This window comes from Metopolophium dirhodum, chromosome 7, assembly GCF_019925205.1.
Source record: "Metopolophium dirhodum isolate CAU chromosome 7, ASM1992520v1, whole genome shotgun sequence".
NCBI lineage: Eukaryota > Metazoa > Arthropoda > Insecta > Hemiptera > Aphididae > Metopolophium > Metopolophium dirhodum.
Genome location: NC_083566.1, coordinates 19,970,433 through 19,988,290, shown reverse-complemented (window position 1 = coordinate 19,988,290; position 17,858 = coordinate 19,970,433). Strand labels below are relative to the sequence as shown.

At 28.1% G+C, this 17,858-nt stretch overlaps 2 non-coding genes across 2 annotated transcripts; both read right to left on the bottom strand.

The window, feature by feature from the left end:
* Nucleotides 1-9,400: 9,400 nt before the first annotated feature.
* Nucleotides 9,401-9,474, bottom strand: Trnat-agu (transfer RNA threonine (anticodon AGU)). The gene has a single exon. It is a non-coding gene; the product is annotated as a tRNA-Thr (tRNA).
* Nucleotides 9,475-11,233: 1,759 nt separating this feature from the next.
* On the bottom strand, nt 11,234-11,305 carry Trnaw-cca (transfer RNA tryptophan (anticodon CCA)). The gene has a single exon. It is a non-coding gene; the product is annotated as a tRNA-Trp (tRNA).
* Nucleotides 11,306-17,858: the final 6,553 nt, after the last annotated feature.

Here is a 17,858-nt window from a genome sequence, read left to right as displayed (position 1 = left end):
TAAAAAAAATTTAAGAAATACCTATTAATTAATATGTATTACCTAAATAACAAAATAACTAAATAAATTCGTGTTTTTTTTTAAACATTTTCACGTCCCCCCCCCCCCCCCCTTACGAAATTGTGTCACTCCTCCTTAGAGTGGGGCGCCCCTTAGGTTAATAGCCCTTGAAATAGTGCATGTTAAAAAATCAGCCATATCCTCCACCCCCCACCCCTTGACAAAATCATTTGACTCATTTAGCTACTTTATGAATTAAGAACGATACATTGAACGTACAAAACTGTACCTACCTACATAATAGTTATCAACCTATTAACCCATCAATAATATAAAATTTTTTATTGTGTACACTAATCGATTGGTATATACAAAATAACGTTAAGTTATAAATAGGACGTGGATTTAAATGCATTAAAAATAAGAAAAATGCCTTAAAAATACGATTTAATGCACTTATATTACAAAGCTTAATAAAATGGCCAGAAAAATTAAAAGTCCAATTTAAACGAATATAAAATAGAATTTAGATAAGTGTATAGGTAGTGTATTCGTTATATTTTGAGTTTCATTATAGCACATCAGTCGATCAGATGCTATTTAATATTTTAAAATAAAAAAATTCGACAGTAATTCCATATTGGCAAGTGTTGTTTTCTATAACTGAAGACTGAAGTTATAGTATCGTACATAATGGGTAGAAAATTCAGAAAATGCAGTTTATATTTAAATATTATAAATAATAATTTCTGATGCATTGATGTGGAAGACTGAGGGGGTGGACAATCAGCCGAACCGAAATCTAACATTTTAAACACTTAATATAAACAATTTTTCACACACGCGTCATGGTATGAAAATAAAAAAATATTTATAATTCATATTTATACCAATTTTCTACCAAAAAAATAAATTACTTTAATCTCAATATTATTTATTAGTTAACGATATCTTTGCTCAGAATCGTTTTTAGTTTGTTCGTTTTGTATTTTAATAATTTATACGTGGATATATTATTATTACTAATAATTATAGTAGTTGTGTTTGTTTTATTTCATTAATTTATTTAGTACTATACCAATAAATTATATATTAATTAATAATTTTTAAAACATTGTGTTCAAAAAAATAAAAAAAAAAATGTGATTTCAATTAGAGTCTTGTAATGTACCTACCTATATTTAAAAAAATAAATAAATATAATAATAACTGTTGAACTTTTAGGGACATAATAGGTAACACATTCGTGTATGTAGTATTACACTATTTATATATAGGTATATTTATATACCTATACGAGTATATGAGTAGGTATATTATTCATAAGTGCGCACACGTCAGGATAGGCAGTTGACCATTCCGTGAATATACTTTTATGTGTACATGGTTATACATCCCTAATCCCTATGATATAGAATATAGATATTAGGTGAACAATAGAAGTCAAGTATGTGACACTAAATTAATAGTTACCTATAACTTATAACGTTGTATTTGGAAAAAAAATTACCAGTTATTTATTAAAATTGTATCTTATGACTATTATCAGTTATAAGTCATAACATATATTTCTATAAATCAAACCAAAATATTTATATATTTATATTAAGTACCCTGTATAGGTATGCACCTATTAATTATAATTATTCTACAAACAGGGACTGGAAAAACGACGACGGCGTTTATATCTCACGTATTTTTTACATTTCTAGTCCGGAACTAAAATATGTGCCTACAACACTTGGATAGCACATTTTTCGTGACATTAAATATTTGTTTTAAGTCTTAAAAGTAAATTTAAGCCCCAAAAGAATATAAAAACAAACTTACTTTAATTATCGACTCCTTCGGCGGAATCCGTGACGTGTGTGAACTGCGACGCCCTTGAGGAAACGCTCCAGAATACAGCCAGAACTTAGAATATTGTGATTTATGAAAAATAAAATTATACGAAACGCAGTAAGTTTTTTGCTCATATCTTCTTTGCTTATTGAAATTTTAGAATTTTTAATCGACTGTGTCTTCTGCAACGACTTTGAGATTTGCCATAGATTAAATAAATAAATGATAGATATCATACTAGGTACGTCAATACGATGAATCCACGGATATAATATAATGCAACTTTTTATATCAAAGAGTTCTGTGTTAAGGAACAATTTGTTCATTGAAATTTGATATGAGTATATGACAATAAACCAAAATAGTTTAAAATTTTGAATTTGAATTATAATAATATGATATAGGTATTATTTAAATTTTTATTTTCGTTTATCAATTTAATTATTTATTAAGGTGGTGAATAGATATCAGAAGCACAAGAATATTTTTATAAGAGCATATTGTATTTTAAGAATTATTAAATAAAAATGTGATTACTGGATTTTAGAGTTAACATAAAGCCATAAACGTATACAGTAAATTCATCAAATACTATAATACCAACTATATTTTTACAATGATGTGTGTTTTTTTTAAAAATATTTTTAATTATTTTTTCTTGTGGTCTGTGTAAACGATAAGTATTCGTAATAAAGATTCAATTTTCATATATAATATTATACTATAGGCACTCAGTATATAATCATATGTTTATTTTTAGTTTAATTTAATTGTAGGTATTTAGTAAATAATAATAGGTATACGAAATTGTGTTTTCGAATAGCAATTTATTGTTTGTATTAATACCTACACCATAATAGGGAACTACAATTTTGTAAATGATGTACATATAACATATGTACTTTTGGTGTTTTAAGGCTGCTGTAAGATCAATTTATGAGAATCCTTGCATTAAATTGTTAGGATTATTTGATATGAATAATTATTTTATTACATATAGGTTTATTACATATTGGTAAGTCGATCAGAAACTATATTTACACTGAATGTTAATAGTAAAAAGCTATTAAAAAATCTATTATTTGTATTTATTTGTTAATAATAATTAAGACTTAAATATTAGCAGTAATCTTGTTCCTTTCACAAAATGTTTTTTAATTATTTTTAATTTAATTTACATTAATCCAAAGTGATCTCTGAATAATCATTCAATGATGAATTTAATAGTTACATTCTCGGTTACATTAATTGGATAATAAATTAAAATAAACTACAGTTTCCAGCTTCTACTACAACATTATTTTATATTTTATTTTATGTTTTTAATTTTTTTTAATGCAGTCTGCACCTTGTGTTGGTGATTTTACACGTAATATAAAAAAAATGATACTAGTGATGAGTAGGTACCTGATTGTTTAATCAAATTATTTACACGATTTCAATAAAAAAATATCTATGAAGTAAAACACCCGCATTTCTATTAACTATAAATTCATAATTGTATGTATAGCTATACATGTTAAGCTATATGATAAGACAACTGTGCAATTTTTTTAAGTATAATCCGTTTTGAAATCGTCCAGAAAAGAGATTGTTTTAAGACTGTCTGTCTTGATAACAACTAATTTAATTTAAAGTGTATTGTTATATTATAATATAATGAAATTTATAATAATAGTAAAATATATAATTACAAGACATTTAATACCTATATCTATAGCCATCTAGGGAACAAACTACACTAAAAAAGGTGTAAGTATGCTAATAAAATATATGAGGTGTATAATGTATTTATGTATATAAAAATATAAAATATAAAGATTAATAACATTATATTGTTTTAAATACTTCGCTCAAACCTAAGGTGATACCCGGCGTATAGTATAACATGCAAAAAGGTGCGTATTAAACTTAGCGTGGTGAAACGAAGATGGTCTCGCGTATTTTATACATTGTGCTATTGGGATTAAACTTATAAATGCTTCTACGTCACGTAGTTAACAGATTGTCCGTGGCAATAAATATTTAATTTAAGTCTAAAAAGTAAATGTAAAATAGTAGGTAATAATATAAAAACAAACTTACCCGTAAACATCTACTCTTCCGGTGAAACGTAGCTAGAGTGCCGCCATCGCCGAAGAAACAGCTATCTTCATCCATCTTCATCTAATCGTCTCACTCCGATGAGCTGAAACTTGAAAGTATCGAAATATTTTATGAAAATAACCTGATCAAACGAAATTTGCGAGTTTGTGTTACAACTTATCCGGTTTAACGAGCTGTCCGTTTATATTTGTGGCCTATTATTTTTTTGTTCACTGAAATCAAAATATACAATATATTATATTTATAATACAATAGTATTTCTGAAACTATTAGAATTGTAAACCGTCGCCGACGAATTTCGACAATTGACGATTGCCATGGATATTATAAAATATATTATGCCATAGATATTATAAAATATATTATTTACTATGATAAATCCAAAGAACTTATATATTATTATATAAGTACTCAGTAAACCTATACGGTATATTTATAAATCGTATGTTCTTTTTCAGAAATCTTTGTGATCTGTAATGCACCTATTCTGGTTTTCTATTTCAATTATAGTTCGCATGCCAAATTTAACTATACAAACTGGTCCGCAAGTTTATAGACATTCTAATACATTCTCCCGCCAGTGCCAATAGACAAAGTGTTTGAGAAGTTATATTTTTTTGGTACCTAATTAATTTACAATATAAATTATTATAAGTTACCTATGTAGGTACTTGTCCAAAACTCGACTACCTGCAAATCATTGGTTTTAATGGTAAGCATTACGAAGTTCACGATTTTCGGTGTTTTACACACCTGTACAACGCTTAAAGTTTACCGAGCTTAAGTATTACAAATTAATTTTTTTTTTAATCTAGGTAAATCAACGTTTTAAAATTGATGATGCAAAAATAATTCTGACACCCACCCATGGTGGTTTTACATAACAAGTCGAGGGATGTTTTTGATTTTAATTGTTCGAGCAAGCGCAGTGTGATACACCGGGTACATATGAAAATACCAAAAATTTCAATTAGTTATAATACATATAACTTAAAAATAAGACTTACCGCCAAGTTCAGACTTCCCTGTCGTTTTCAGTTAAAAACTAATGATTTCCGGCACTTATTTTTTGCAATATCGTTCTTAATTCGTTGTTACTTTTAATATATACATATGCCTATTTTAAAAATATTATTCGTGGGTAATTGAAACGTCTAAAATATATTATCATATACAAATACGATAATAAACAAATAATAATAATTCAACTTAACCGGCTACGGTATTAATAATATTTAATAATATCAATATAAATATAGTATACAATATCCTAGGCTGACAAATCGTCTCCACTTAAAATCGTTTTTCGTATACTATGATATTATATCATTGAATTCAAATTTAACACTATCCATAACAGTCACCCACTTGTAACCTACTGTTCAGCAGAGTCACTTCCAATTTTTTTTTTTAGATTCTGAAGGAAGCGATGAATGTATTGATTTTACAATGATGTGTGTTTTTTTTTTATTTTTTTTTTGTGTCTGTCATCACTTTTTAGGACAGTAAAAGTGCTTGAATTTTCTTTAACAGTAACTTTTCTGATAGGAAAGTGAATCTAGTTGGTACTATGGGGGGGGGGGGGGGGGTCAGAAGTAAAATTTTCCCAGTAGTTTTCAAAAGCGACGTGAAAAACAAAGGAAAAAACGGGAATTTTTTACGCAAAGTCCGTTTTCGAGAAAATCGATTTTGGTTTTTGGTGCAACTCTAAAACAAATGACCGTAGGTACATTAAATTTTGACTGAATGCTTATATTAGCATTTTCTATACACCATAACATTTTCCAAATATTTTGACTTATTTTGAGCTGTTTACGGACATTTTCAATTTCCATTTTATTTTAGTTTTTTTTTCTATAAATATCAAAATTGAAAAATCTCGGAAAAAATATAGTTGAAAATGAAATCATATCCGCCTTCAATTATAATAAATCGATTGATTATAGAAATATAGGAACTATAGGAAATATGGATTTAAAGTGCAACTTTTGTAGTGCATTGAAATGGTATATGTTTTTCAGAGTAAAACTATACTGAAGGTTATAATAATATGTTGATGTGAGTTAAGATTAATTACGTTTTAATAAGTACTTAATATTATGTTAGCAAAAGTGGAACCGTGTCTTATAATATAATGTTGAACAATGTATCAAATGCGTATTGAGCTATCTTGCAAGCGGAGGGAGCAGCTTTTTTTTGATATCTAAAGTTTTATAATTATAGGCCCGATAATTTGTATGCCCTACCCTAGCAAATATTGAAATGACGGCTCCGAAGAACCACCAAAAATGAATGTTTCTGTGTATGTCCTTTATGCATTCCTAAGTAACTGGACCTATTGCAAAGAAATTTAGTACAGAGATAGATAACCTAACCTTAACCTTTTGTTTTTTTATTCATTTGATTTTAGTACGGTTAAGTTAGGTTAGGATTTTGTATTAATTGATTATATTAAGCCGCTGTAGGTTGAACTAAGTAAGTGTAACTTGGTATAACTTTGGTACTTATTAGAGTTAAATTATACACTTACGTACAAACAGCACGGGGTCCGCATCTACCGCATGTATATACTGCCGCAAATCTCACGGACAATGCCGGCCGAGTTGGCTATAGGCGTATACATTCAAATATAATATCATTTAAACTTAAAAAGACATTGCTTCCACAGTGTGTTACACCCTAAAGGAGTTGAACAATCAACATTTTTATCGGGTACCGGAAAGTTAAGATAAGTTTTGAACACCATACACCATTCGGTTAGGTACCGAATATTAAATAACGAATTGAATAAAGTCATATAGAGTTTACCAACATTTAACGGGCAACGAAGTGCATGGGATCAGCTAGTCTAATATAACAATATAGTAGAAAATATTCTATTGATTTTGAATGTTTTTCTTTGTAATTTGTGGTGGACAGCCAAATAATGATCACTCGTTTTTGACACGCACGTTTTCCTATACCAGCAACCACGTTTTCCGCAAATACAATAATTATATAGAATATAAAATATTATATAGATTATAGACATGACTATCATGTCATACATTCATATTGTATAATATTACATCGTTCCTGTCCGTGTACGTGAATACTTTATTATTGGCTGGTAATAGTTTTTCTGGTGGTTATTAGTATATATTTTATATACCTAATATATAGTTACAACTTATATCTAATAAGTAATAACGTATAATAACCACACATTCTGCGGTATCTACAATTTTGTTTTGATTTTTTTCGTTTGGTACATACTTTTCAGTAACACATCAACATATATATTATATATACATAAGGAACCCAATGATTTTCTGGTCACCATTAACGTCGTTGTTGTAACTTGTAGTTATACTGGTATCGCTCATCGCCGACGTATATACTGATGATATTCATTAATAGGACGCTACGCACAGATATTTGTTGTTTCCTTCTTACAAGTGCATACAATTTACACTCAGCAGATGACGTTTCACTCAGTTGGTTAAAAAATTAGATTGAATTGACCTATTATAAAACTTGAAAGTAAGAACATCTGTGTTTGTATGTGGCTTTGTTTACGATAATTCAGTTTTTAAGTGAGTTATGAGCATTTTTAATTTACACTGTATTATATACACATAACTTACTAAAAAATTTAACCATCGTAAAAACCCACATACAAACACAGATAATATAATTACCGTCAAATTTCATAATAGGTCGATTCACTCTAATTTTTAAACTGATAGAGCTAAACTCGTTCTCCTGAGTGTAAATTTGCTATGTTACTCACTTGTAAGACGAAGACAACAAATGACCGCGTAGCGTCCTCTTAATGGAGACACTCTCTGAACTCTAATATGGATCATGTGCAGATCCGATGATCGTGGATGAATTTGTAGTTTGCATATCGAAGAAAAAATAGAACCAAAACGTACGCTGCCCAGTGCCCACCCTGACGGGTGATATCGTACATTCGTTTATTAACTGGAATTTATATCTGAAAATTATTAAAAACAATTCATCGAGATTTTTATTAAATTCTTTAACATAATACTATTTTCTTTGAGCTGTAGGTATAGAGGTAGAATATTTTGCACATTGCACACAATTTATTTATACTCTTTTGCTTATATATTAGTTAGTGTATACTTATTAAAAATATTTTGGTCAGTTTGAAATTATACATAACCTGTATATTATCTTGTATAGTCAGTAATAATAGTAAATATAGTAGGGGTACGCTAAAACTCCACCCCCCCCCCCCCCCCAAGTCGAGTACTAGTACTACTAGTCTAAACATATAATGATTCGTAATTCGTTCATGCAACAACTTTCAACTACCCATTGATAAATTATATTAAACAAGGTATATGTATTGAATATTGATACAACCTCATTTAACATATCAATACATCGCTTGCTACTACCTATAGGTGTATCGCGTAGTCACTTCTAGTTTAAACTGATGATAGCTTCTTTCACATTTAAACGCGAACAATATTGTTACATTATTGTGTTATTGTGAATTATGATGATCACGTGACGTAAGTAAATCTATGAAATCAATGATATGTTTTGTTTTATTTTAATTTCAATGTATGACTATAACCACGTAGACACAGTAATTAATGATTAATTATTAATCAGCAAGCAAAGTAGTAATTGGTTATTTAAAATAATAATAATATGATCGATCCTATATATCCATCAGAGACCTTGGAGTGTCATCGTCTTTGAACTATCTTCGCTGATGATGCATAATGTTTACGCGGACTAAAGTTGAATATTGTACCTAACCTTGCGTAAAAATAAGCACACAATAATAATGATACCAAATAATTAAAATAATTAAATTCAACATTACATCGTTATACATGTTGCCAAGAGAAATTATATTAATATCTATCGGTTCTTACTTTTTTCATTGAGAGCAGCACGTCGTCGTGTCGTCGTATCGTACATCGTATAATATGTTGTCTCCGTCTTACACACGTACGACATGCCCCACATGCCCCACATGGCAAATTTTCGATCACCAGTTTCAATAGTGTGCTATTAGTTTTGATATTAGAGTAAATTGACCTTTTATCAAACTTTAAGATAAGAACATTATATCTGTGTTTTCTCGTTGGTTTTTTATGAAATTTTAATTGTTTAGTGAATTATGAGCATTTTCAAATATTAATATTATGACCGTGTACGTAGCTTATATAAATACTATATTATATTATTTTATTATATTTATTATTATTATATTATATTATAGGTATATACCATAATATTATTATGAAGTGATGGGCTCATAACTATATTTCACTGAATAATTTCAGCATGTTCGTTCGAGCTGCAGTGTCGATGAAAACTTTCGAAATCGTACGATTCACGCAACAAAAAAACAACGAGGCAAAAAAATGTAACGACACACAAAATCAGGATTCCGGACATTTCGTAAACCGCCCCGACGTGTGCGAGGCTCCGGAGGGATTCGAACCCTCGATCTCCTGTTTACTAGACAGGCGCTTTAACCAACTAAGCCACGGCGCCGACGGTCGCGTCCGGTGAATTTGGTTTATTTAAAAGCCGATCGCGTACGTGGCAATAATCTATTCGTATACTAATTTATTACTACCTAATAAAAGTAAGGGCTGAAGATAGAGGGGTTCGTGGGAAGGTGTGACGCCTAAACTCAGTAACTACATTTTCGGTTTTATTTTTTAAAAATTGTTTTACTTCATTATTATTAATTGCCGTATGGGTATGGACGTATGGTATGTGATTATCGTAATATTATTAAATCTATTATCATTGTTTAAAAATATTATAATTATTATCAATAGTAGGTATTATGTACTATAATTGTGTAAACGAAGAAAAACCAAACAAGGAATATAAATCGGAATTCGGCGTAGGTACAGAGAATTTTATTGCACAGTGTTTTGGCCAACTTCAGTCGGCATGCGCCATGCTCCCGTGCAGGTTGAGCATTTTGCATTTTCTGTTTATATAAGCATTTTCTATACAACATAACATTTTAAAAATATTTTATCTCACGTTGAGCTATTTATAGTCGTATACAATTTTCACTTGGTAAAAAAATTGAAAATTGAATACAAGGTTCCATATAAATTTGTCTACCTTTATAAAAAAAAACTACCATTTTATACATAGCACTTAACACTTAACTAAGTAGAAATGTTTACTGCACTTCCTACGATAGTTTTCAATTGAAATTTTATTTTTTATTTTTCATCAATATAAATGAAACTTTCATAAAATATTTCAAAAATTATTTTTATTTTATTAATTATTATTATTTATATTACAATATTATCATTATTTATATTTTATTTACAATAAATTAATTAATGTTAACATTTTCTAAAGAAAACGCGCTGGCAAACAAGACCCGTATAACGATTAACGGCCAACAGAACGAGCTGTTAAGTGTTTATTGCCGCAGCCTTCTGCCTATAAGAAAAATAACCACACGCCAACTGACGGCACCCTGCAATACCCACAATTGCGGGAAGTGGGAACGTAGCGTTATTCTAATACGGTATTCGATACCGACCATTTTTAAGGGATTCAATATGGGCATTTTTAAGTGCAAGCATTTATTAAGTGATCATTAGTGTGAGTGACTAACTAAGTAGTGTAAAAGAAATACCTAGCTAAAACTATAGTGGATCGCCCCTACGTGCACATGTCATTATGTCAATAACACCCTACTTGAATTTAATGATTTGGTTTTATCTGTCCAAAAGTATCAAAGTTGTACCAATATTATATTAACTATAAGCTATTTTCCGATAAAATGTCAGAAATCCGGATTTAATTAGTCATCGAGTGTACCTACTTTAAATCGTCTTTCTTACATTTTTAAATTAATTAAAAAATTCTTAATACTTAACATGTAATTACATTTAAAGGTTAAATTTCAAACAAAGTTGATTTTAGGCCTACACGGAGGAGGTGAAATTAAACAACTCTCAGTTGTTTTCTCAAATGTTTACAAAATTCAGCAAATTAACGATTATTTGTAAATTCTTTGTAGTTAGTAATATATAAAATATATTATGTTCTTAAAATCTAAGGCTATATGAATATCAAAATTCATCATTGACTAAATAATACTACACATTGAAAAAAAAAATTGAATAGATTTTAAAATATAAATATTCCAAGAAGAAAAAGTTAAGTAAATCAACTCATAACTGAGAATATTATATGATAATAATATAATAACAATATTATATTTGAATCTTAATAACGTGAAACAGTAAAAAATTGCGAAAAAAAAAAATGACCTCGACGTGATTTGAACACGCAACCTTCTGATCTGGAGTCAGACGCGCTACCGTTGCGCCACGAGGTCTCCTATGGAAAATTATGCAAACTTGTTTATTTAAGCAAATTCTCCACTAGACGTTCAAATATTTCAATTGTTTATTGTATATTGAATTTGTATATTCACCACCCCATAACTATGGTTATAATTAGTACTCAGATTTCAATGAATTTGCATTTTTTTTGGAATGTCTTACACGATGCTCTCCAATCTACAAATGTGTTTCAAGTACAAGAAACTCCATGCTGTAACAGTGTAACTTGTAAGTTATAACTACAAAACTTTTTTGCATTTTTTTTAAGAAATACTAGACAAATTGACTTCAGCGGCGTCACTTCAGGTTTATTTCGGGTGTACGAGGTTTCAAGCAGGCCATTTTGAAATTTCACCAGGCCATATAAAATATACATAAGTATATGTACATTATCCTGTTTTCAATTATTTCCATACATTATGGACCGAATCAATTCGGAATCATTGCATCAAAATAAATAGTAAATATCAATAAAGAAACTAAAATATAATAAATAATTAATTACCTCATCAGTGAAAACCAATAATAATTGATTTAATTTTAATCATATTAATAATTGTGCATTATTTTAGGCCATCTGCGGGGCGCAGGCCAAGGCTTCAGCTGGGCGCAGGCCAATTAGAACTATTTAAAAGTAAGGGGTGCTACCGCACCCCTCCCCCCCAAATGACACTTCTGTTTGACTTCATTGAAATATAAACATAATAAATAGTATAACACTATAACGTTAAACGTAATATAAATCATTTTCATTTTGAGCTAAATAACATTAGGTAAAATTTAATTATCATCGTAGGTACCTACAGTGTAATACAAATGTAATTTGTCAAATTTAATTTTTTTTTATTTGTACTTACACAATTTTGTTTACATGTTAAATGTATTTTTAAAAGATAATTTTTTTACATTTTTAGGACAAATGCATTTTTAAAAAAGGGTATATTTTTTGATATTTTTAAGGGTTTTCGAACCCGAGCCCTAGTTGTGCTAGTTATGATGAACTGTTTAAACCATCAGTCGACTATGCCCACTACCCTGCAGTGAGCAAATTGATGGTGTCCGGTGCAGTGGCAGTTTTGGTAGTATTTTTTTGGTGAGGTGACTTAAGTATCAATCCCCCCCCCCTTCATAACAAAAAATCTATCAGTAACCAGAGTAGGTAATAAATGTTTAATAAAAAGCACGGCAGCACGCGACAAGCGTAAACCAATTGATATAGATTATTAAAAAATGTCGATATTTTAAAATAGACTATTTTCTATGATAACAAAAATAAAATATTATCGGTTAAATTTTGCCAAGTTGATCTTACTTCTCTGCATTTAATTGTGAAAAGTGAACACTCCCGATATAATATATACTATCGCGAAAGAGTCATTCATCATCATATTTTTTTTCAAAATGTTAACTTTGTATAGGTAGATAATAGGTAAGCACCTAACGAACATTTCGAATAATATAATACTACTAACTGATTGCCACGATTAAAATAGGCAAATTTTATAGATATCTTGTATTCCTGTGATTCAATTCGGTACATTTTTTTACGATAATGAAAAAACTCTTTAAAAAAATGTTTTACACTTTTACCCACATATTTTATTTAGAAATAATAAAGCACAATTAAATTAAAAATAACACAATACATAACTCTTCAATACTTGGTAAAAAAATGTTTATTAGTTACTAAATTCTAAAATATTAATTTTACAATAATAGAATCTTAATTCCTATGTACTAGTATAGTAGTATACATAGGATATTGCAAATTTACATATTTCAATTTTCAATCAAATTTTTATGAAACTCAAATTTTAGAAACGCAAATCAACAATAAAAAATCAACAGGGCGATTTCTTCGTTTTAAATCATTGTGTAACAGCATGATCAAATTAAATTATAATCGATTAATTAGAAAATATAATTGAGTTCTAATAATATTGTTATCAATACGACATTACATAAAATCGAGATGAAATCTAAAATAAAATTTGTACGAGAGTCGACGATTTGAAGATTAACGACTAAAATATATAATATGTTTATTATGTATTATTATCTATAATGTAGAAATTAGTATTATTTATTTGTTTATAAATGGTTGCCATTTGTTACACGGGCTGGTGAGATAAAAGCATGCGTCAAGTATCAACCATAGTTTCCATGGCTATTGGCTACTGTAAAAGAAACTATATATCTTAAAACTAAATGTATGTTTGTAGCTTATATAGGTATAGGTATATAGGTACCTACTACCTACTAAAAACGAGAGATTTACTGATTTTGCTGAAAATCTCAGAGATTGTTCTAAGCGATATCAGAAAAGTTTAGAGAGTAGTTCGAACCACGTTAAAAAAATATACCAAGTGCTAAAAATCAGCCACTTGCGGTTATCCACCAATATAGGTCGAATCATTTCACAATGTAAGGTACGCCGACGCCGATTTCCCCGTGAATTGAGGTACCTATACACTAAAACCGAGATACACCTATAATTATACTATGTATAGCAATGTGTTTTATATTAATTGTTCATTTTTTCCAGGGCAAATTCTGGTTATACAGCTAGTTATTATACAAATTTTCTATTGATACGATTGTTAATCAACTTCGGCTGTGTAGTAAAATCGAAGAAATCGATTAATGGTAACTTGATGGTACTCATGTAATGTTATAATTACCAATGTACCTATCGCATTAATAAGTTATATTAATGATATTACATAATATAATATACTCGACGGTATGTAGGTTGTTAAGAGATTTGCATAAAATAAACAATAACTCGAGCACAACTATTTTCAATATTTAAACATACTGTTTGTTTAGGAAGAACAGCGTTATTTTATCTATGTAAATCGTAAATATACCAATGTAATATAAAAAGTTATTTCATAATACACACTTAAATATTTAATGATCTCATCAATATTGTTAATGCCTGAATGACTGAATTGTTCAATTATATTATTCAAATTATTATAAATCTCAATATGCCTTCTTTAATATGAATTAACTGAATTAGTTATTGATTTTTAAAATATGATAAATCTATAAAATGTATTATCTTGTCATGTACATACTACACGCACGATTGCGTAAAGAACAGGTTAAAAAAGCATTTTCTCATATAGTTAAGATAAATCAAAAGACGTGTACCGGATTACATGACTAAACTGTCTAAACATTGTATGAACCAATAGTGAGCTAGTGGTCCCTTAAACGGCTTAAACATGGTTTAGTGGCCCATGATTGTCCATTAAATTGTATTGGACCATTAAATTAATTAACTTTTCACGCAACCGGGGCCAGTCATTATATATCGTTAAAGACTAAATAGTATTAAATGCTCCATTTACTATTGATAGTAAGACAATATTAGGGGTCGTACCTATAAAATCTATAAATACCCGTATTTTTTCACGTTTATTAAATACCCAAAGCCTGAACATTTATTACAAGATTCTTCAAACATTTTTCTACTGGAATTTAAAAAACCTTCGTGAAAAGTCATCTCAATTTTTTTAAATCAATTGAAGTTCAAATTTCGATGAAATTATAAATGTTCAATCAACAATAATTTTCGTAGGGTATTCAAACTTTTTGCCCCTATGTATATTATTATTTACCACATGCCATCCTAAATTTAGATTAATTTTAATCTATTTATACCAAGAACATTTTAAATATTTACGACGTTCTACTGTACGTCATAGACCGTAGTATTGAATCGATTTCCCCGGTTCTTAATAATTATATTATAGGTATTATGTTACATTTTATATTATAATAATTATATGTTAATTATTAACATACAGTCATGCAGACATATAGGTAAAATAATTTTAAAAAGTATTTGGAATAAAACTTTAAAATTAAATTATTTGTGACATCAATTGTTTTATTAGGTATTTCTTATTTAGTTTTAAATATTCACACGTACTTAAATACTTAATACTTAACAAATAAGTGTATTTGTTTACTTATCAATTGCAATTTTATGGTTACAGTAAGACACATAATGTGTATATAACCTCTAAAACTCTGTTACCTCATTAAATAGTAAATAATTATTTATTATTATTAGGTACCTACTTAAATAACACTCTGAACACAAATATTAGCTCAATATATCAAAGGTTCTTGATTTGTTCTTATGCTTAATTATAGGTTAAAATTATAATGGTTTTGTATATTTCCACATATTGGGAAGAAATAAACATACATTCAAATAAAACCGAAAAAAAGTTTTAATTATAAAAATAAAATAAACATAAGATTAAGTTGTTAATTACGTTCCTATAATAATATATTAATTTTCGAAAAAATATTTGAAAAATAAACTATGGAATAAAAGAGGAATTTTTTATAAGAATAAAATACTTTTAAAAATTATTCTAAATAATAAAAAAATCAATACCCATAAGTAATTTATTTGGAAAACTACTCATATCTGTGTTATATGTACATAATATAATACATAATATTTACTTTATGTATATATCAACATCAATATTTTGAGCGGGATACAACTTTTTTTTCCTAACCAATTTTTCTAACCGATTTTGGGTAGGATTACGCTTTGTTATCGCCATATAAAATCAAAAATCAACAATAAAAACAATAAATAAATCAACATTATTCTTTTTTTTTTAAATTAATTTTGAGAAAGTACCAAATTTCACTGTAATTAAAAATATATCGCAAATTGTTAAAATAGAAAAATGGTCGTAATAGTTTCTCTGATACGTGAAGTATAAAATAATAATCTATAATGTTGTTATCAAATATCTTACGCTTTGTGTATCACCATAGTAACGAATAAAATGTAAAAATCGATGAGTTGAATAAAAAATAATTTAAATAATACTTATACAGATTTTGAATTTTTTTATTATTCTAAAAATCAATTTATAATTCTTAATTTATTAAATTCCTAACAAAATGTAGCATGTTACTAGATATTTTTTCTACTGCACGTATCTAGGATTCCTCAATTTTCCTTGCAAAGGAAAAATATCTAAGATTTAAAAATATAAACAAAACAAACTGGGACGAGAACACCAAGCTCATGAAAAACACCATGAAGCGAACTTTCATAAATATAATTTCAGGATAAAGCACCTCCACAGGGGCTTCTTCACTCTGTTATTTCTAAATCATTATTTTATCTATCATAATACCTTTTGTTCAAACTTGTAACATATTACCTGCTAATAAAGAATTTTGATATAATTATATATAATTTTGATATTTAGATTTTTTTTTTAATATTGTAATATTATTTTCAAAATTGTATTTACTGAATTATATTTTTAAAAGTTATGCATAAACATTCAGTCATGGCCCTTTTTAAAAATGTGTAAGCAAACTGTTCATACAAATGTGCGCAAATAGGTCACGTTTTTTATGCGCGAAGATCACTATTTTTAAATAAGTACTTACCTATAAATACAAAAAAAAATTCTTCCTTCGCGCAAACGACCATCGTTCTTACAATTGTGTAATGAATTGGTACTATATAAATTTTTTGCTTAATGTTTATAAAACGCTTATGGTAATTTACTAATTTCCAGTAAATCCAGATGGCAAAAAAAAATTGATATTTTATCGCATTTGATATTGTTAAATATTTATTCATATAAGTTATTATCTTGTACTGTTAGAAACAAACTAAAACAAAAATGGCTAATATTTTACGAGGAACAATTGATCCAGTCATTTGGATCACTTAATAAATTAAAATTCCTACTAGGTATAATATATACAATTAATGTGTAGTTAGAGTAGTTAGAGCATTAATTAGAATCTAGATCTATAAATTGTAGCGTTCTTAAGAAAAAAAATGTGTTAATATAATATTTGAAGTCCTTACCTTGTGTTTGTGTTGTACACTTGTCTATAACACGAAATGTTTGCACAAGTCATATTTTTAAACTGATTAACTGTGGTCTGATATTAGCGGTAGGTAAAAATTTCTACCAAATTTACAAATGTTGGATTTAAAAAAATAAGATTACTTAGGTTTATAAGCCAACAAAATTTAATTTAATCGAATGTCACGAACCATGATTTTTTGTATTACCCATATATATTATATACATTCGTTTATATAAATACATATTATACAAATTTATCGAACAACTATGTACATAAAAATAGAGATATCATACATAGGTGTATGTTAAGTATATATGTATTATAATATACAGGGTGATTCAATAAGCATTCTCGCCCCCATTTTCCCTTTAATCATGAATTTATTCAAATTCTGATTTTTGGAAATTTTATAGAGGTATGTATATCTAATTAAATACCAAGTTAGTGTACTATGGCGATACAATCGTCTGTTTTCCAAGCGAGAACTCCTTATTATACTGTAAATTATTTAGTCGATAACTGTTTTTAAAATATTGATACACCTGATTCAAATTTTGGAAGAGTAGTTTATAATTTATTGAAATGTTTAAAGTACAGAAATATACAGTCCTTAAATATATTTTAACAAAGATACAAAATAGAGACTAGTGATAATATTAAATTTAA